The 21262-nt window shown below is 36.1% G+C and overlaps 1 protein-coding gene across 1 annotated transcript in view; it reads right to left on the reverse strand.

Annotated features, from left to right (window-relative positions):
* Nucleotides 1-21262, reverse strand: part of KCNH5 (potassium voltage-gated channel subfamily H member 5) — a 545730-nt gene that overhangs the window by 48571 nt on the left and 475897 nt on the right. The gene's annotated exons all lie outside the window — the stretch shown is intronic.

Here is a 21262-nt window from a genome sequence, read left to right on the forward strand (position 1 = left end):
AATTTCAAATGTCCATAGGATATCTGAATGGAGATACCCAGGAGGAAATTATAACTTATAAATACATGACAGAAGCTACTAATAGGAGAAAAACCAAATGTTAGAGATAGAAATTTGGGGATTATTTGAATATAAGTTATAAAGGAAGTCATGGGAGTGCAAGCTTATGGGCATTGCCAATGATAATAATTTAGACATGAAAGAAGAGATCTGAGGCTAGAACCCTAGGGAATATTAATGTTTACAGGGCAAAAGAGACAGAGGAACATTTAAGGGGGTAAGGAGTTAGGACAGTTAAAGTCAGGAGAACCAAGGAGTACAGTGAGAAAAACCTTTCAAGGACAGTATCATCTCCAGTGTCATATGTAGAGAGAGAAAATGAGTATATAAAAGACTATTTGTCATATAAAATGGCATATAGCATTTTCCAAAAGAGTAGTATAGGCAAGTATATAGAGAATTTAGTAGAGAAAATAATCACTGTGTACTGGTGGTCAGAGGAGACTTTGTGGAGAATATAAGAATTAAACTAGACCTTAGAGGTAGTTTAATTGGATAGGTAGTTTTTATTGCTTAACAGTAAAGGAGGTGAAATAGTACTCCGCTTCTCCATCATTTGGACTTGTCCAGTTGATGAGAAGGATGACATCATTGAACTTTATGTCGGTTCAAAATGTTCTTCCCAATGAGTCCAATTTTGCATGGTTTTGCTGTATCAAGGGCTGTGGGTGAAGACAACATGCTTCTTGAATCCCAGCAAATGAATAAAGTCATAATTTGTCCCCATTTTATTTTTTTTAATTCTAATTATTATTTATTTAATATTTTTAGTTTTCAGCATTGATTTCCACAAGATTTTGAATTACAAATTTTATCCCCATTTCTACCATCCCCCCCACTCCAAGATGGCATATATTCTGATTGCCCCATTCCCCAGTCAGCCCTCCCTTTTGTCACCCCACTCTCCACCATCCCCTTTTCCCTCACTTTCTTATAGGGAAAGATAGATTTCTATGCCCTATTGCCTGTATATCTTATTTCCCAGGTGCGTGCAAAAACAGCTTTTTTTTTTAATCATCTGCTTTTAAAACTTCAAGTTTGAAATTCTCTCACCTCTTCCTTCCCCACCCACCCTGCTTAAGAAGGCAACCAATTTGACAAAGGCCACACATGTATCATTATGCAAAACCCTTCCACAATATTCATGTTGTTTTGGTTTCAATCCTAGCTCCATTGACCTCTGGAATATCATATTCCAAGCCCTTTGATCCCTTAATGTAGAAGCTGCTAGATCTTGTGTTAACCTAATTGTGTTTCCACAATACTCAAATTGTTTCTTTCTGGCTGCTTGCAGTATTTTCTCCTTGATCTGGGAGCTCTGGAATTTGGCGACAATATTCCTAGGAGTTTTCTTTTTGGGATTTTTTTCAGGAGGTGATTGGTGGATTCTTTCAATTTCTACTTTACCCTCTGGCTCTAGAATATCAGGGTAGTTTTCCTTGATCATTTCTTGAAAGATGATATCTATACTCTTTTTCTGATCATGGCTTTCAGGTAGTCTACTAATTTTTAAATTATCTTTCCTGGATCTATTTTCCAGGTCAGTGGTTTTTCCAATGAATCGTCTTCCATTTTTTCATTCCTTTGTTTCTGTTTTATAATATCTTGATTTCCCATAAAGTCATTAGCTTCCACTTACTCCAATCTAATTTTTTTTAATAATTAAACTACAGATTTTATTCTATCTAACTTACAAGTGTTGCTAAGCATCAACTCCTATGGCATTTCCTAATCACCCTTCTCACAGGGGCCAGGGAAAAGTCCCCTCAAGCCTAAATGGGGGCCAGTTAAGGCAAACACAGACTCCCCCCGAGCCTCGATGGGGGCTGATCAAGGCACACACAGCATCCTAGCTTGTGCATTTGAACCCTAAATGTTCCCCACTCACTGACCAGTGCCCACTTGCTTTATACTTATACTCCACCCCACCAGGGTCCTGGCCTTTACAATCTAAACAGGTCACACTTGGCCCAGATGTTTTGAACCATAGAACTCATATCTAACATCTGGGAATAAAAGATTGTTATGGCCATGGATCCTGGAAAACCAAACTCCAAAAAATACTAACAAAAAATCCACTTTGCATACTCTTAGAGCCTTGTCCTACTGACTATCCCAGCATTCAGGCCATTCTAAATTGACTGTTGTTTTTGGTTTGTTTTTTTTTCTTTTTCCCTTTAAAATTTTTTTTAATTCATTTAATATATTTAGTTTTCAGCATTTATTTTCACAAAAGCTTGAATTACAAATTTTTTCCCCGTTTCTACCCTTCCCCCACTCCAAGAGGGCATATATTCTGGTTGCCCCATTCCCCAGTCAGCCCTCCCATCTGTCACCCCACTCCCTCCCATCCCCATTTCCCTTCTGCTCTTGTAGGGCAAGATAAATTTTTATGCCTCATTGCCTGTGTATCTTATTTCCTAGTTCCACGGAAAAAACTTTTTGTTGTTGTTGTTTTTGAATGTCTGTTTTTGAAACTTTGAGTTCCAAATTCTCTCCCCTCTTCCCTCCCCACCCACCCTCCCTAAGAAGGCAAGCAATTCAACATAGGCCACATGCGTATCGTTATGTAAACCTTTCCACAATACTCATGTTGTGAAAGATTAACTATGTTTTGCTCCTTCCTAACCTATCCCCCTTTATTGAATTTTCTCCCTTGACCCTGTCCTTTTTCAAAAATGTGTTTTTGATTACCTCCTCCCCCCATCTGCCCTCCTTTCTATCATCCCACCTTTTTTATCTTCTTCCTCCTTCTTTCCTGTGGGGTAAGATACCCAATTGAGTATGTATGGTATTCCCTCCTCAGGTCAAATCCGATGAGAGCAAGATTTACTCATTCCCCCTCACCTGCCCCCTCTTCCCTTACTACAGAACCACTTTTTAATGCCACTTTTACGTGAGATAATTTACCCCATTCTATCTCTCCCTTTCTCCCTCTCTCAATATATTCCTCTCTTATCCCTTAAATTGATTTTATTTCTTTAGATATCATCCCTTCATATTCAACTCACCCTGTGCCCTTTGTGTGTGTGTGTATGTTTATATATATATATATGTATATATATATATATACCTACACATACACATACATAGACACACACATGTATATATATATATGTATACACATATGTATATATATGCATATTCTTTTCAGCCACTATGATATTGAGGTCTCAGGAATCATACACATCATCTTTCTATGTAGGAATGTAAACAAAACAGTTCAACTTTAGTAAGTCCCTTATGATTTCTCTTTCTTGTTTACCTTTTCATGCTTCTCTTGATTCTTGTGTTTGAAAGTCAAATTTTCTATTCAGCTCTGGTCTTTTTACTGAGAAAGCTTGAAAGTCCTCTATTTTATTGAAAATCCATATTTTGCCTTGGAGCATGATACTCAGTTTTGCTGGGTAGGTGATTCTTGGTTTTAATCATAGCTCCACCGACCTCCAGAATATCATATTCCAAGCCCTTCGGTCCCTTAATGTGGAAGCTGCCAGATCCTGTGTTATCCTGATTGTTTTTCCACAGTATTCAAATTGTTTCTTTCTGGTTGCTTGCAGTATTTTCTCCTTGACCTGGGAGCTCTGGAGTTTGGCAACAATGTTCCTAGGAGTTTTCTTATTGGGATCTATTTGAGGAGGCAATCTGTGGATTCTTTCAATTTCTATTTTACCCTCTGGCTCTAGAATATCAGGGGAATTCTCCTTGATAATTTCTTGAAAGATGATATCTAGGCTCCTTTTTTGATCATGGCTTTCAGGTAGTCCAATAATTTTTAAATTATCTCTCCTGGATCTATTTTCTAGGTCAGTGGTTTTTCCAATGAGATATTTCACATTGTCTTCCATTTTTTCGTTCCTTTGGTTCTGTTTTATAATATCTTGATTTCTCATCAAGTCACTTGCTCCAATCTAATTTTTAAGGTAGTATTTTCTTCAGTGGTCTTTTGGACCTCCTTTTCACTATGGCTAATTCTGCCTTTCAAGGCATTCTTCTCCTCATTGGCTTTTTGGAGCTCTTTTGACATTTTAGTTAGTCTATTTTTTAAAGTGTTGTTTTCTTCGATATTTTTTTTTAGTATTTTTTGGGGTCTCCTTTAGCAAGTCATTGACTTGTTTTTTATGGTTTTCTTGCATCATTGTCATTTCTCGTCCCAATTTTTCCTCGACTTCTCTAACTTGCTTTTCCAACTCCTTTTCGAGCTCTTCCATGGCCTGAGACCAGTTCATGTTTTTCTTGGAGGCTTTTGGTGTAGGCTCTTGGACTTTGTTGACTTCTTCAGGCCATATGTTTTGGTCTTCTTTGTCACCAAAGAAGGATTCCAAATTCTGAGACTGAATCTGGGTGTGTTTTCGCTGCCTGACCATGTTCCCAGACAACTTACTTGACCCTTGAGTTTTTCAGTGGGGTATGACTGCTTGTAGAGCAAAGAGTACTTTGTTCCAAGCTTGAGGGGATGTGCCATTGATTTCAGAGCTATTTCTATACAGCCAGCTCTGCCACCCCAGCACTCCTCCTTCCTCAAGAACCACCAACCCGCATACCCGATGCAAATCTTCAGCATGCTCCTCACTCCTGCTCTGATCCACCACTTAATTCCTCCCACCACGTGGGCCTGGGGTCAGAAGTAACTGCAGCTGTAGTTCTGTAACTGCACCTCCCTTGCTGCCCCTGGGGCGGTGGCCGAACCAAGAACTCTGTCCCGCACAGCTTTTCCCACTCATCTTTTCTGTTGTCTTTGGTGTTTGTGGGTTGAGAAGTCTGGTAACTGCCACAGCTCACTGATTCAGGGTGTTAGGGCCTGTCCTGCCTGGCTCCTGGTCTGGTTGGTCCTGCTGCCTCCCACGCTGAGCTCCACTCCCCTCTACTCTGTGCACGATAGACCTCATTCAGTGACCATCCAGGCTGTCCTGGGCTGGATCCCTGCTTCCCTCTGTTATTTTGTGGGTTCTGCAGTTCTAGAATTTGTTCAGATCCACTTTTATAGGTTTTTGGAGGGACATGGTGGGGAGCTCACACAAGTCCCTGCTTTCCAGCTGCCATCTTGGTTCTACCCCCAGAAGTCTCCAATCTAATTTTTAAGGTAGTATTTTTTCTGTGGTCTTTTCGACCTCCTTTTCCACTTGGCTAATTCTGCCTTTCAAGGCTTTCTTCTCCTTGTTGGCTTTTTGGAGCTCTTTTGCTGTTTGAGTTAGTCTATTTTTAAGCTGTTATTTTCTTCAGTATTTTTTTCTGTATTTTTTTGGGTCTCCTGTAGGAAGCCATTGACTTGTTTTTCATGGTTTTCCTGCATCACTCTCATTTCTCTTCCCAATTTTTCCTCTACTTCTCTTACTTGCTTTTCCAAATCCTTTTTGAGCTCTTCCATGGCCTGAGACCAATTCATGTTTTACTCAGAGGTTTTAGATATAGGCTCTTTGACTTTGTTGACTTCATCTGGCTATGTGTTTTGGTCTTCTTTGTTACCAAAAAACGATTCCAAAGTCTGAGTTTGAGTCTGAGTTCATTTTTGCTTCCTGGCCATGTTCCCAGCCAACTACTTGACACTTGAGCTATTCGTTGGGATATGACTGCTTGTTGCATACAGAATACTTTGTCCCAATTTTGAGGGGTTGCACTGCTCTTTTTAGAGCTATTTCTACATAGCAAGCTCTGCCACACCAGCACTCCTCCTCCCCCGAGAACCAGCAACCTGGAGCACAATTCAGATACAAGCAGGCTCTGCAGCCCTGCTCTGACACTTAATTCCTCCCACCAGGTGGGCCTGGGGCCAGAAGCAACTGCACCTGTAGCTCTGTAAGCAGCCTCAGAGCTGCACCACCTCCACCCACCTCGGGACAGTGGCTGACTGTGAACTCCTTTCACTCTGTCCCAGAAGTTTTTTTCCCCCTAACCTGCTCAGTTGTGTTTGGTGTTTGTGGGTTGAGAAGTCTGTTAACTGCCACAGCTCACTGATTCAGGGTGCTATGGCCTGTTCTGCCTGGCTCCTGGTCTGGTTGGTCCAGGTGCAGCCCACTGGGCTCTGCTCCGCTCTGCTCCCAGCTCTGTGCAATAGACCTTACCTAGTAACCATCCAGGCTGTCCTGGGCTGGAGCCCTGCTTCCCTCAGCTATTTCATGGGTTCTGCAGTTATAGAATTTCTTCAGAGCCATTTTTATAGGTGTTTGGAGTGACCTGGGGGAGAGCTTTAGGTAAATCCCTGTTTTCCAGCCACCATCTTGGCTCCATCCCCGTCCCCATTTTAAATGAATTCTTTTACTTTTTGTGATTTATACTGTAATTTCTAAAAATTCCTATGTAATTACCATGTAGTTTTAATTGAGTATGCTAGTCAACCCCATTTGATTTTTTAAATATTTATTTTTCCCCAATTACATGTAAAGACAATTTTTAACATTTTTTTAAAATGAGTTCCAAATTTTATCTCTCTCTCTTCACCTACTTCATTAAGATGGTAAGCAATCTGATATAGGTTATACATGTTCAGTCATGCAAAATGTATTACTATATTAGTTATGAAAGTTATGAAAGAATATACAGATCCAAAAGAAAAAACATCAAAAATAGAGAAAGTGAAAAATAGTATACTTTGATCTACATTCTGACTCCATCTGTTCTATCTCTGAAGGTGGATAGCATTTTCTACCATGAGCCCTTTGGAATTGTCTTGGATCATTATATTGCTGAGAATAGCTAAATGATTCACTTTTGATCATTGTACAGCACCATTGTTACTGTGTACACTGTTCTCCTGGTTTTTGTTCACTTCACTTTGTATCATCTTATGTATGTCTTTCCAGATTTTTCTGAAATCAGCACGCTCATCATTTTTATAGCACAATAATTTCAATCATATGCCACAACTTGTTCAGCTATTCCCCAATGACAAGCATCCCCTCAATTTCCAATTCTTTGCCGTGATAAAAAAGAGCTGCTAAAGATATTTTTGTACAAATAATCACCCCTCTCTTTCATAATTTCTTTGGGATACACACCTGGTAGTGATATTGCCAGATTAAAGGATATTTAAGTTTGATTGCCCTTTGGGCATAGTTCCAAATTACTGTAGCAACAGTATATTAGTGCCCCTGTTTTTTGCCACATCCTTTCCAACATTTCTTTTTCTGTCATATTAACCAATTTGATAGATGTGATGTGGTTCCTCAAAGTTGTTTTAGTTTGCATTTCTCTAATCAATAGTGATAGCATTTTTTCTTATCTTTTTTAATTAGATCTATTTTTACTTTTGCTTTGTCTGAGATCATGATTGCTAACCCCATTTCTTTTTCAGCCATTTACCTTCACTTTGTGTGTGCCTCTCTTCTTCAAATGTGTTTCTTATAAACAACATATAAGATTCTGATTTTTAATCCACTCTGCTATCCACTTCCATTTTATGGGTGGGTTCATCCCATTCATATTCACAGTTATTATTATGGTGTAATTCCCTCCATCCTACTTTTTCCCAGTTTATATTTCTCTCTCTTTGTCCTTTCAGCCTACCCTGTCCCTCTTCACCAGTGTTTTGCTTCTGATCACCACCTCCCTCAGTCTTTCCTCTCTTCAATCAACTTCCCTCTTTCCTTGCTCTGCCCCCTTCTGCTTCCCTGTATGGTAAGATAGATTTCTATAACCAACTGAGTATGTATGTTATTCCCTCTTTGAGCCACATCTGATGAAAGTAAGGTTCAAATGATGCTTACCATGCTTCTTCTTTCCCTCTAATGTAATGTCTTTCATGCCTCTTCATGTGAGATATCTTATCCCATTTTACCTCTCTGTTGTCTTTTCTCCCAGTACAATCCTTTTTCTCAGCCCTTAATTTTTTTTACATCATTCCATCAAAGTCAAATTATACCCACACCCTTTGTCTATGTATACTTTTTCTAACTGCTCTAATAATGATACAGTTCTCAAGAGTTACAAATATTATCTCCCCATGTAGGGATACAAACCACTTAACTTTGTTGAATCCCTTATATTTTCTCTTTCCTGTTTACTTTTTATGGTTTTTTTGAGTCTTGAATTCAAAAATCAAATTTTCCCTTTGTCTCTGGTCTTTTCAACAGGAATATTTAAAAGTCTTCTATTTCCTTGAATATCCATTTTCCTGCAAAAAAATTATGCTCGGTTTCACTGGGTAACTGATTCTCAGTTGTAATCCAAGTTCCTTTGCCTCGTGTTCCAAACCCTCTAATCCTTTAATGTAGAAACTGCTAAATCTTGTGTGATTCTGACTGTGGGTCCAATATATTTAAATTGTTTCTTTTTGGCAGCTTATAGCCCTTACAACTCCTCAAGAATTCTGGTATTTGACTATAACATTCCTGAGAGTTTTCATTTTGCAATCTCTCTCAGGAGGTGATAAGCAGAGTCTTTCAAATACTATTTTACCTTCTGGTTGTAGAATATCAGGGAAGTTTTCCTTGATAATTTCTTGAAAGATGATATCTAGGCTCCTTTTTAGATCATGGATTTCAGGTAGTCCAATAAGTTTTAAATTATCTCTTCTGGGTCGATTTTCCAAGTCAATTATTATTCCAATGACACAACACATTTTCCAACACATTTTTTCTATCTTTTTTTTCATCCTTTTCATTTTGTTTGAGTGATTCTTGATGTCTCATGGAGTCATTAGCTTCCCCTTGCCCACTTTTAATTTTTAAAGAATTATTTTCTTCAGTTAGCTTTTTGATTTCCTTGTTCATTTGACCAATCATACTTTTTAAGGAGTTGTTTTCTTCAGTGAAGTTTTGTACATCTTTCCCCATTTTTGTGCTTCCTTTACCAAGTTGTGGCCTCTTATTTTTCATGATTCTCTTGTGTCACTCTCATTTCTTTTCTCAATTTTTCTTCTACCTCTCTTATTTGAATTTTAAAATCTTTTTTGAGCTCTTTGAGGAGTTCTTTCCAGGCCTAAGACCAATTTATATTTCTCTTTGAGGCTTCACATGTAAGCATTTTCCATTATTGTCTTCTTTTGAGTTTATGTTTTGTTTTTCCTTGTCACCATAGTAACTTTCTAAGTTAAGTTTTTTGTTGACTTTTTGCTTGTTTTCTAGTCTAGTTTGTGTTTTAAAATTAAGCTCTACTCCTGGAGGTATAGGGCCAGTGCTGTAAGCTTCTTGCACTGAAGGCTAAGGGCCTGGATGGTAGTCTGTTCTGCCAGGGCCACTGGGCTGGGTCATACCTGCTGCACTGGGGTCAGGCCTGGCTACTCATCTACTGTGCTGGGGACTGGAGGCCTCACAGTTGGCCCACTGTGCTGCTGACCAGCTGGACCAATGCCACAGGGCATCAGTTGCTGACCTATGCTGGGGCTAGTGGCCTCACACTGGTTTGCCTAGATTCTACCTGCACTGGACTGCACTCCACTTTTACTTGAACAAGAATGATCTTTTCCTGAAGTCCTTTTAAGTTGTCTTAGACTGGAAAATTATTTCATCCTGTCCTTTCATGGGTTCTGCCACTCTAGAGTTCACTTTGAGGTGTTACTTAAAGTTGTGTGGAGCAGAAATTTGGAAAGCTCAGTTAAGTTTCTGCCTTTTCTCTCCTTTCTTGGCTCTTTCCTCAGTGAATTTTTTTTATGTAATATAAACATTCTTATTTTTTATCTTCATTACCATTACATTCAATCATGAAGGCATGTCTTTATTTCTGTAAGGTATGAACTCATCTCTGACCCCATTTGATTAAAATTAATGATGACAAAAAACACATTCCAAATAGAGTAATATTTCTTTTCTAAATTGGTCAGGTTTTCCTATACTAATTATTTGTAATAATGGGAAAAAATTAAGTGCTTTTAGATACTGTGGAAGAATTGTGACAGAAATTACAAGACTTAATTTGAGCCCTAAAAAATTCTTAGCTATTGACATTTTATCAACTAGAAAACAGACACTTCTGTGTATTTAAAACACACACACACACACACACACACACATACACACACACGCATGCATGCATGCATTCATGTACAAAACCAAGGAAGCAATATTGTTATACAAACTTTACCAAAAAGCTTAAGATTAATATCTATTTTTATAATCGTTGTTACATTTCAGTAAATGAGCTACATAGTAATAGCATTCATTACATTAGGAAGCTCATTTGAGCTGCATTATAGAGGATAGATTGGAGATAGGACACAGGAGGCAGAAAGCTAAAGTTATACTTCAGGTAAAAGACGATGAAAACCTAAATCACAGTGTTTGGAGTTCAAGTTGGGAAGAAATGTTGAATGTCACCCACAGGTACATTTTTATGTAACTACACAATGCACCAGAGGCATTGTAATGTAATTAGACCAGTTACTAGTCTTTTTTATTGCCACAGTTATTTTGATTCAAGGAATGTTTTGTTGTTGTTTGTCTAAGGAGTTCCTCAGAATCCCTTCTCTACAATTAACAATATCTCCTAGTAAACTGTGCCAGGGAGAATAATTTGAAAACTGAGCTTTTTCAGTGATGCGCCTTTGACAGTATGTCTGAAGAAAATCTTATTTAATTATTTTATTTCATTAGAACAAATGTCCACTGGCAGATCCTGCTTTGCTCTTTCCTTCAGGGAAATCTTATAATGAAAGAAGGTGATGAGCTCAGGAGAGGAAAGTATTCACCTTAAGCTATCCTTTTGCCCCCATATATAATCCACAATAAAAAAGGCATTCTTGTAATTTCAAGACTTGTCACCTTGTTATTCTTAGCTGTAGAGATAGACCTACTGTAGATTAGTAGCTATAGATAAGATCGACTTCAAAGAGTTGTAAATTCAGTACTATGGATGCATTTACATACACATACACATGCCCATATATACAGTCACATCCCTTTTGCTGGGGAACAGCACATTCCATGTGAGTTAAGTAGGTCATCCTACTTAAATCCTTACAAAATAAGGTGGCTGATTTTAATTTGGTGGGATAGGAGTGAGAGGGGGTGAGGAAGTAGTAAGCAAACATTTTCCCACTTGAATTACACTCTAAGTGCCAGCATTGTTAATTTATCTACATAAACTACCTAATCACCATGGAGTTTAAGTGTTCATTTTAGTATTTATTAAGGCAAGAAATAGAAATGGGAAAACATATTCCTGAACTATAGTCCATATAAAAGTACAGTTTTCTACCACCATGTGTCCCTGTATGCAACTAGAAGAGAAATGTATTTTCTTCTGAAGTGTGCAATGGTTGGAAAATATTTTACTCAACAATTTGGGTTTTAGATTTTGTTTCCTAAGGCACTAAGCTCCTCCCAGCTTCTTTGAGGATTACATTACTTTCTCAAGAAGGAAAGGAAAGCATGTACAAATAATGAACTGAAGCAGTTGAAATCAAATATCAAGTTCTAAAAGTGATGAGTGAATATAGTGTGTGATTGTTCTTGGTATTAGCAGAAACAGGAAATGATGTGGTTCCTATTATGAAAAATGCATGGTCACAGTTGTTCAACATTATTTCAGACCCCTAAATATCTGTGTCTATTTTGTATGAGTACATTATTTAATTTGGGGTAGGGGGGAGGAGGGAGATAATGCATTCTACTGTCATAATTGGAAAACATGAAGTGTACCTCCTAAATAGAAAAAAAAAAAGGAAAACTCTAAAGAAGTGTTAATAATCAGCTTTTATATGTGGTTTTTGTTTTGCTTTTTGTTTTTGTTTCCCTTTCTTTTGAAATTGGATCTCCCTATTTTGCCCAACCTGGAAGTACAGCAACAGCTCATTGGTCGCGATCTCAATAATGATCAGCATGAAAATGTTACAGATGAGAAAATGAGCCTTAGAAAGGTTACAGGACTTAGCTCAAGTTCACCTCTCTATCGTCTATGTCACAATGTCAAGAGAGATAAAAAGGGGAACTATATTATGCCCAAAGGTGGCCAAGAATTTTTTTTTAAATCAACATCAATTTGTATAAACCAAAGGCATAGCATTTAAATTCCTGGAAAAAAAAGTTAATTGACTTATAACACAACAGATATAGGGGACTTTTGTGTTCTCTTTTCACAGTTAAATAAATCTAATAGAAAATCATCATCAAAAGGAAAATATGGAACTAGAAAAACTTTTGAAGAAGGTATAGCAGAAAGGTATATGGTGCTTCCTGAATGGCAACAAAAAAGAATGCACATATTTCTCAGCATGACATGTTTTACCTTTACAAAGCAAGATTATGTGGTAATGCACAAATAAATTATAAATAAGTGTAAGAGAGCAAATATACTAAGCACTTTGTTTATAGAGCATAAATGAAATTTAGTAAATTATACAGAAACACAAACAAAAGACACAGACAAATGGTGATTTAATAATGGTATCTTGAATATAAATTAGATAAAAGAACAAATAATAAGAGCAATTAATTTTTATGTAAAAGAGATGGTAATAAGGCCATATGCTAGAATTTCTAAGGTACAGTTAATAAGCACTTATTTTAGTACACCTATTGTGTGCCAGATACTCTGCCAAGTGCTGAGGTTAGAAAGATTTAAAAAATAGGCCTTGTATAAATCAGCTATATATAGCATATATTAGAAATAATCAACAGAGGGAAGATTGCTACAGAATCCAGAGGGATCAGAAAGAGGTTTCTTATAGCTTTGAAAATTAGAGTAAAAATATAAGATTAAAAACTATAGAAATAATAAACAAATCCAAAAGTCACTTATTTGAAAAAACACTGAAAAAAATTAAATTTTGGCTAACTGGATTTTAAATAACGGGAAAAATAAATTACCAATTTTTTAAATGGTTGTATTGGTAATTGAGGTGGGACTTTTTTTTAACTCTTTTGTCTTTTATAATGCTAAAGTAATCAAGTGCCTTTGATTAAGTCTTACTAGATGCAAAGCCCAGGCCTACACCCTTTTGCTGATTAGGTATGAAGCCTTCAGGCCCTCAGACTTCAGCATTTTGTTTGGGGCTCTCACTCACTGGAAGAGTGTTGTGTGATTTGACCAGACAAGACTCTGGGTAGCCGTTGGAGCCCCCCAGCTTTGATAACCCAGATGCTGGTGCCTCTCTCTCTGGTAAATATTGTGATTTGGTCAGACAGAAAGGAGGGCTGTTTAATGATTTCTGGGTGTTATTTGCTCTGTTTCTATAATGCATACTTGTAATTTCTCTATGTATTTTCTCTGAAGTTCAGGGTGCTGGCTTTTCCTCCTGAATGAAGTGAATAATACATGTATGTTTGATTAAAGTAAGATTGTTAACCCCTTAAAGTTGCTTTCCTTAGAAGAGCAGATCAAAGAATCTGTGCTAGCAGATGTGTGCTGTGTGCTGGTGTTGTTGGTCTTTCACCCCCCACAACAGCTGCTAGCAACATTGTTGTTACAATGGTGAGGTAAAATCACAATAAATAGAAGCAATATAAAAATAATCATCATAACCTACTATACAAAATTTTAAGCTAACCAAACAGATTTTTTTTTAAAGGAAGATAATCTAAATTTAAAAAAAACAGAACATGAAAAAGAGATCCTAAACAATCCAATTTCAGAAAATGAAATTGAACAAATCATAATTGGGAGAGAGACCCTAGTTCACATTAATTAAATTTTATCAAATATTTGAAGACCAATTAACTAGGCTACATAGATTCTAAAGAATTGAGATTAAAAACACACTACAACAAATATTTTATGAGATATAATCTGAATACGTCTAGTAGAGAGGAATAAAGCAAAGGAAAGATACTAGATGCTAATATCACTTATGAATATTGATTTAAAAGGTTTAACTGAAATCTTGCCCCCCCACCCAAAAAAAGATGATAGCAATGTGTTTTTAAAATTATTCACTAGGCCCAAGTTGTACTTAAACTAGAGATTCAAGATGGTTTATCATTAGGAAAACAATGTAATTAATTCTATTAAAACTAGAAATATGTGATTATATCACTAAATGCAAGCCGTTGATAAATAGAACACCGATAGAAGGGACATTTTAAAAAATATTATTAATTTTTTTCTAAAACCTAATCCTAGCATTATTTGTTATGAGCAAACATTGGAATCCTTCACAATAGACAGAGGAGTAAAACAGGAGGCTCCCTGTCCCACTAGTATTTGAGAGAATTCTAGAAATGCTCAATAAACAATAAAATAAAAAAAAATTCAAAGCACAGATAGCAACAAAGAAGGGTTGAAATTAGCAACTATTTGCAGACAACATGAGGATTTATTTTAAAAAACTAGAGAATCAGTGAAGTCCGTTAAGTAACAGAAATAGTAAAGCAGAAAATGAAATCCAAAGAAGTCATTAGCTTTTCTATCTATCAATAACAAAATCCAGGAAAAAATAATAGAAAAAGAAGCTCCTTCAAAACATCTTTAAAAATGCAGAAACTGTCCAAGAGGCTATCTACCAAGACATATTCAAAACTTACATAGATAGAATTACAAAACACTTTTCAAAAGAAATAAAGACTGAAATAATTGTAAAGATTTCCAGTGTTCATGACTGAGCTTTGACAATATCACATAAATGATGATACTACCAAAATTAATTTACAAATTTAAGGCTATAATACTAAAACCTTCAAGTGATTACTTCATAAAGCTAGACAAAATAATAAGATTTATTTGAAAGGGAAAAATGCCTAAAATTTCAAGGTAGGTATGAAAAAAGTAAGCAGCATTTTTTCAGTTAAAATAGAATATAAACTCTTTAAAGACAATGACTTTTATTTTCTTTTTTATATTGGGCAGCAGTGGATAGACTGCTTAGGCCTACAGTCAGGAAGACTCATCTTCCTGAGTTCAGTCATGCCTCAGATACTTACTCTCTGTGTCCCTGGGCAAATCGCTTACTCCTGTTTGCCTCAATTTCCTCATGTGTAAAATAAGCTAGAGAAGGAAACTGACAAGTCACTCTAGTATCTCTGGCAAGAAAACTCCAAATAAGGTCACAAAGGATCAGATATGACTGAAAATGGCTCAACAACAATACCTAGAATGAAGAGTGTCTTAGCACATACTAGATACTTTATGAATTCTTATATAATTAATTGATAGCTTAGTTGGCAAATTGGTAATTCAAGTGGGACTTTTTGCTATTCTTCTCTTAAGTACCTTTAATGATTCTGGCCTTTGTTTGAATGGGGCAGATAAAGTGGGATCTGTCTTCAAATGTTTCTCAGCACTGAGGCAATCAAGAGTCATTGACTTGTATATGATGTGATGCTGGGGATGGGGAACTTTCAGGAACCCAGCCTGGGTGAGGTCAGAGCCCTTAGGTCTCCAAACAGGATATAATTGAGGGGAGCTTGGTGTTTGACTTTTGAGGCACACTCATGGAAGGAGTGTTGAGACTGTGGGCAAACCATAACTGCCCCCTGGCTTTGTAACCCAGTCCCATTGGTTCTTCTCTGGAAACTATGTATTGTGATTTGATCAGAAAAGGTCTGTCTGTTGATGTTTGTAATTTCTGTTTGTATTTGCCTTGAAGTTCAAGGGGTTGATCTTTTCCCCCTAAACTAAGTGAATGATGTATGTATGTTTGATTAAACTGGGATTGTTAACCCCTTAAAGTTGCTTTCTTTGGTAAAGCAGATCAAAAGAACCTGTGTTGGCAGCTTTTTGTGTGCTGGTTGTTGGTGGGTCTTACACCCCTACAGCAGCTGCTAGCAGATTGTTGATACAGTTGGTTAAAATATAGAATAGTAGAGCAGAACAAGCTAGCAATGAAGTGGAACTAATTAACTTAAGAACTAAACACAATCAAAGTTAATATTTCTGTAGTTTATAAACTGGAGAACATAAAGTAGTTTGGAATATTCCCCAGTTTACAATTACTGATGAGAAAATTGGAAATAGGTTAGAAAAAAAAGAGTAGCTTTTTATATCATAAATTAAAAAAAGATTCAAGTAATTAAAAAGTTTTTTATGATTATTTCTCAAAGAGACTGGGTCCCTCTATCACCTATCCAAGCTAGAAGTGTTGTGACCACTCATGAACCTTGCCCCATTCAGTATTGCCTGGAAGCTTTGACCTGATCAATTTCCAACCTGTCTGGTTCACTGTTTCTTAGGCACATTGGTTACCCTCCACTTCTCAACTTCCAGAGGATCATTATGTTGGTGTTAGATCAAGTTCAGACGCCTGACCAGCCTTAGTCTTACTGTAGCTCAAAACTGAATTTAAATGGTTCATCAATCATGGATTCTACCAGTAACAAAGAATATAGTACCATGCCTGACAGTCACATGTTTTTATTAATTGGATGAAAATGGGTGGAAGTATGTTCTATTGCTATGGCTGGGGGAGAATTCTTGATGAAACAAAGGATAAAAGTCACCAAAAATATTAAGCAATTTTTGTCACAAAACTGAAAAACTTTTGCATAAACAAAATCAGTAAGAATAAGAAAGAACATTTTTGACTGGGAAATTATTTTTGCATCAAATACATCTGATAAAGGGAAAGAATGGGAATAACCACTTATTAAGTACTGACTGTGTGCCAAGCACTGTGCTCAGCATTTTACAAATATTACCTCATTTGATCCTCACAATAAACCTGGGAGGTACATACTATTGTTTTGCACCTTCCTTTCAAATCTTTCTTAGAGGAGAAAGCTCACTGGGTAGGGGAGGAGAGTCATATACTCAGAAGTGAATGTGAAATAATGAACAAGAGGCACCAATGAAAACGAAAGAGAAAGAAAGGAGACAAAATAAACTTATAATGAGGGAGAGAGTGCATGCAAAACCAATTCTGATTATCATAGGAGAGGATTAAGAGAAAAATATCTACACATAATTTCAGGTTTCAGCCACTCCTTTTATTTTCTTTTGCATAAACCATCTCGCCCTCCTTCAAGCAAAGTAGAACATGGTTAAATGGATACTCAGTAAATATTAATTGATGATGACTATAAAGAGATTGCATGTTCAGGGCAGCTGAAGAGAAATGAACACTTAGGCCCCAGTGAAAATGCCACAAACTTGCTCCAATTTTGTTTTAGTATTGCATAACACTTTATGAGGAAAAAATGCATAATTTAAGCAGATATTTGGACACAGAATTTTCATCTTTGACTCATGAAGACGCCTTTTATTATGACCATATTCCTTTGGCTCAGAAGCAGGTAGCTTTTTCTATATATTTCTCTGTGTAAATGCAACTTATTATGGATCTCAAAAACACAGAGGCCTGCAGATAAGAAAGATGGAATTCTTTCCTTCACTGCCTTCCTAAGAATATTGAAGTTTATTTCCAGTCTCATTCTGCACAAGGAAACAAATTTCCTTTTCTTTTATGAGGACATAGAAGTTTCAGTTATCAAAAATGTTATTTTTTGTGATATTACCTATAAATGTTTTCTAACCACTTTAATGAACAAGAATATCTGTTCTAAAACAACTGTTAGTATATAATAATTTGAGCTTCCAAAATAGGTCATAAAAAACCAAAAATAGGTCATTTCACTGTTCAATGATATTCATGAAATTATATATACGTATATGTAAACATGTGTATACGTATATGTGTATGTACATATATATACACATGTAATAGTATTATCATGACAGTAATTTCCCATTATTATTAAACATGATTGTTTAAATATGACATATAGTAACCTCACATTGTAAATAAACCATGAATTCTTAAATGTTTTGTGTATCATGGACCCCTTTAGAAGTCTGATGAAGTCCATGGAATAATATTTTATTTTTGTATCATATATTCATTTTATTTTATATATTTATTCCTCAGAGCATTTTAAAATGTGTGGAAAATATTATACTATTTTATATCATTTTTAATTTCAAGTAGACCCAGAGCCTGATTTAATGAGTAACTGGATGAAGATCCAGGACCTGGGCTTCTTTGTTCTCTCTAAAAGTTTGCTCAGGTAATACCCTTACCTCTGTCAACAAGGCCAGATCATTAAGGACATTACCCTAACCCCAAGAGAGATTAACTTGCTTAATATTCTACAGGTATATACTATGTTATGGAATGTAATGAGACACAGAGACGCTGGGCTGTAGTCTCAACTGACTTTTGTCAACATCCTTTACAACTCTATTCCATTAAGGAAAATCCTCTTCTTGTATCATGGTTAAACATACATGGGGGTCATAAAAATGAGGTCATACAGGCTTGCTAGCTCTGCTAAAATAACGTATATAAGTTTTCTCATTGCTTTGTTCAGGCAGCCAGAGTTTATACTCTGACTCCTTGTACGTACAAGTAAGCTAGCTCCGCTATGCTTTAAGGGAAAATAATAAACAACATGGATTTTTCTATCACCTAGCTCTGTTGTTTCCTTCAACCAAATTTTCAGGTTTAACAAATGAATAAAATGAAATATATGTGAAGACAAAAGAAATAAAATTACACTGAAGCATAATTTATCTTCATCATCATCATCATCATCATTGTCCTCTATCAAACCAAGTTCAGGGACTCAAAGTTAAGAATCCCTGCTCTAGAGTATGTTTAAGGCCTTCAGAACAAGTAACTAAGGTGCCTGCTAGTGGTATCCATCGTATATGTATGTTGGCCTCATAAGCCGATGCAGTACTTTAGATTCAGATCCTTGCATTTTTGTCTGTTAAATCTCTCTGCAGTAAGTTTTTGACTTGGCCTTTCCAAAACCAGGTCACCAGCAAGTGAAGTTTTTTGAAGGTCATGAGGCAATCTAATTAACATCATTTCTAGTCCCAAACTCTACAGTCTTTATTATTTACTCAGAGTGCTTTTCTTATTATATCTTCACTACAGTTCTTTACTTAATTTTCTCCCTTTTCAGTTTTCCTTGTACTACATTTGTGTTCATGTTATGTGTCTCTCTCTCTCCAGCAGAATGTAAGCTCATAGAAGGCAGGGACTGTCTCAAACTTGTTTTGTTGTTTCTTTTTTCTTTAAGAAAAGTGCCTTGTGTTCAAAAAAATGCTTATTGAGTTGCAAATTGACTCAAACAAGAAACATAAACAAATATTTCATTTCTCCAAAAAGGCTATTACCAGAATGATGCCCTGTTGGGAAAGACTGCAGAGAGGCAAGCAAAATTGGAATTTTCTAGCTTTACTGTAAGTCTCCTAGGCCATAGTTTCCTTAAGGGCGAACTGAACCAGATTATCCCCAAGGCTGCTTCCAACTTTAAAATAGTTTCTCATATTAATGTGACCTAAAAAGAGCTACTACATTTTTTTGGCATATAAAATAACAATATGCCACACTACCAAAAAGAGTGTATAAAGATATTTATATATGTTATATATATTTAAATATATATATATATATATGTGTGTGTGTGTGTGTGTGTGTGCTACATATGTATATTGTTCAATAGTTCTGTCATGTCCAACTCTTTGTGACTCTGTGGACCATAGCATGCCAATACTGTCTGTGGGAATTTCTAGACAAAGATACTGGAGTGATTGCCATTTCCTTCTCAAACATATGTATGTATGTATGTATGTATGTATGTATGTGTGTGTGTGTGTGTGTAGATAGATGACAGATAATGTGTGTTTATATTATATATATATATATATGCATATGTATATATGTAGAAAGGGTTTGATTAAAGCTTTCTTAAAGCTTAAAATCACATAAAAATTTTTGAGGAACTCAGTAAATAATCTAACATCATGATGATATAACTGTGTATTCTTTGAAAATTTTAATAGATACCTCTTACCCAAGAAGTTGGGCTGGGTTGTATATGCCCTTCCCTCTCCAAACTCTCAGAGCTCTTACTACAGGGCTGGGTATCTTGAGGACACTTCAATCAATATTAAATCAAGGAGTAATTTTCCTCCCTTGCCCTTCCTCTCTGAATTCTCAATGTGTCTAATCTTATTTGAAACCATTAATGTCTGTTGCTATTCTTTGGGAAATGCTCTGGCATTTGGCTTTGCTCTTAACATAATTTTATAAATTACAGACTTCTACATCTTAAACAATTGTGGGATGGATGGCAATTGTAACAGAAACATTGGGGTTAATTAAAATTATATCAATTTCAATTCCCATCTATCTAATTGATATCTGAGCCAATTAGGACATCCGAACTTTTCTCATTAACTGTGCAAAATTACTAAACTAACTATACCACTCAGCTATCATTTCCTCTCTTGGAAGCCTAAGAAGTTAATTATATTTACTCCTTTTTCAAACTCATTAATAGACTGACCTGAGTTTAAATTCAGCCTCTGACATTTACTAAGTGATCTTGGTCAAGTTGCTTAACCACCATTTGCCTCAGTTTCCTCATTTATAAAATGTGGATATTAACAAGACCTAACTCCCAGAATTGTGAGGATAGAATGAAGTTCATTTTGTAAGGTACTTTTCAAGTCTCTCATTACTATAATTATTACAAATAATTATTATTATTATTATTACGCTTTGTGGAATACTAATTTCTGCTGTGTTCCTCTATTCTTTAATAGTATCTATGCCAATTTATGTCCTATAATCAATTTTACATTTGTTTCCAACAGTGAAGGTTTTTGTAGTTGTTTTTTTGTTTGGAACTATAATTCATGGCTGTGAGGTAGATCCTTGCATGAAAACTACTACTAATTCAGACAAGCAGCTCATTGGGAGCTTGGAGAACTGATTTGTCCATGCTGACTCAGCAGCTTTGTGCCAGAGCGTGTCTTGATATGTCTTCTTGACTCTAAGACACTAAGCCATGCTGCTTCTGAACTGGTTTTAGCTGTTTCAAAATGCTGCACAAGAGGGGCGATAATGTCTGATGAAATGACTTGGGTGCAGTTATTCAAAAATATATTTCATTATTAGCCATAAAAGAGTCATCAGTGCTGTCCTATGGGCTATAAGGCAGAACTAGGAGATCCCTTCATATAAATCAAATTTCTGTCACATTCTTCAATAAAATGAAGACAGATAATGAAGACTAAGCCCTCAGTTATGTTTCCAATTAAAGCTTCCCTAAACCTACAGCACTTGTAAGATATGTCCATATAGCTAATTAATTTTTGAGATGAAGTGTTCTTTTAAAGGACTAAAGGATAATGTGCTCTTTGAATTGATTATAAAATGAGCAAAAGGGTTTAGAGAAAGCCAGGAATGTCAAGCATTCAGCAAGCTTTACTCACCTTCCCATTAAAAAGTCAATAGACAGACAGACAGATAGATAGATAGATAGATAGATAGATAGATAGATAGATAGATAGAAAATGTAAGACATTGGTTTTTAATTACTTGTAT

Source organism: Trichosurus vulpecula, chromosome 8 (genome assembly GCF_011100635.1).
Source record: "Trichosurus vulpecula isolate mTriVul1 chromosome 8, mTriVul1.pri, whole genome shotgun sequence".
Taxonomy (NCBI): Eukaryota; Metazoa; Chordata; class Mammalia; order Diprotodontia; family Phalangeridae; genus Trichosurus; species Trichosurus vulpecula.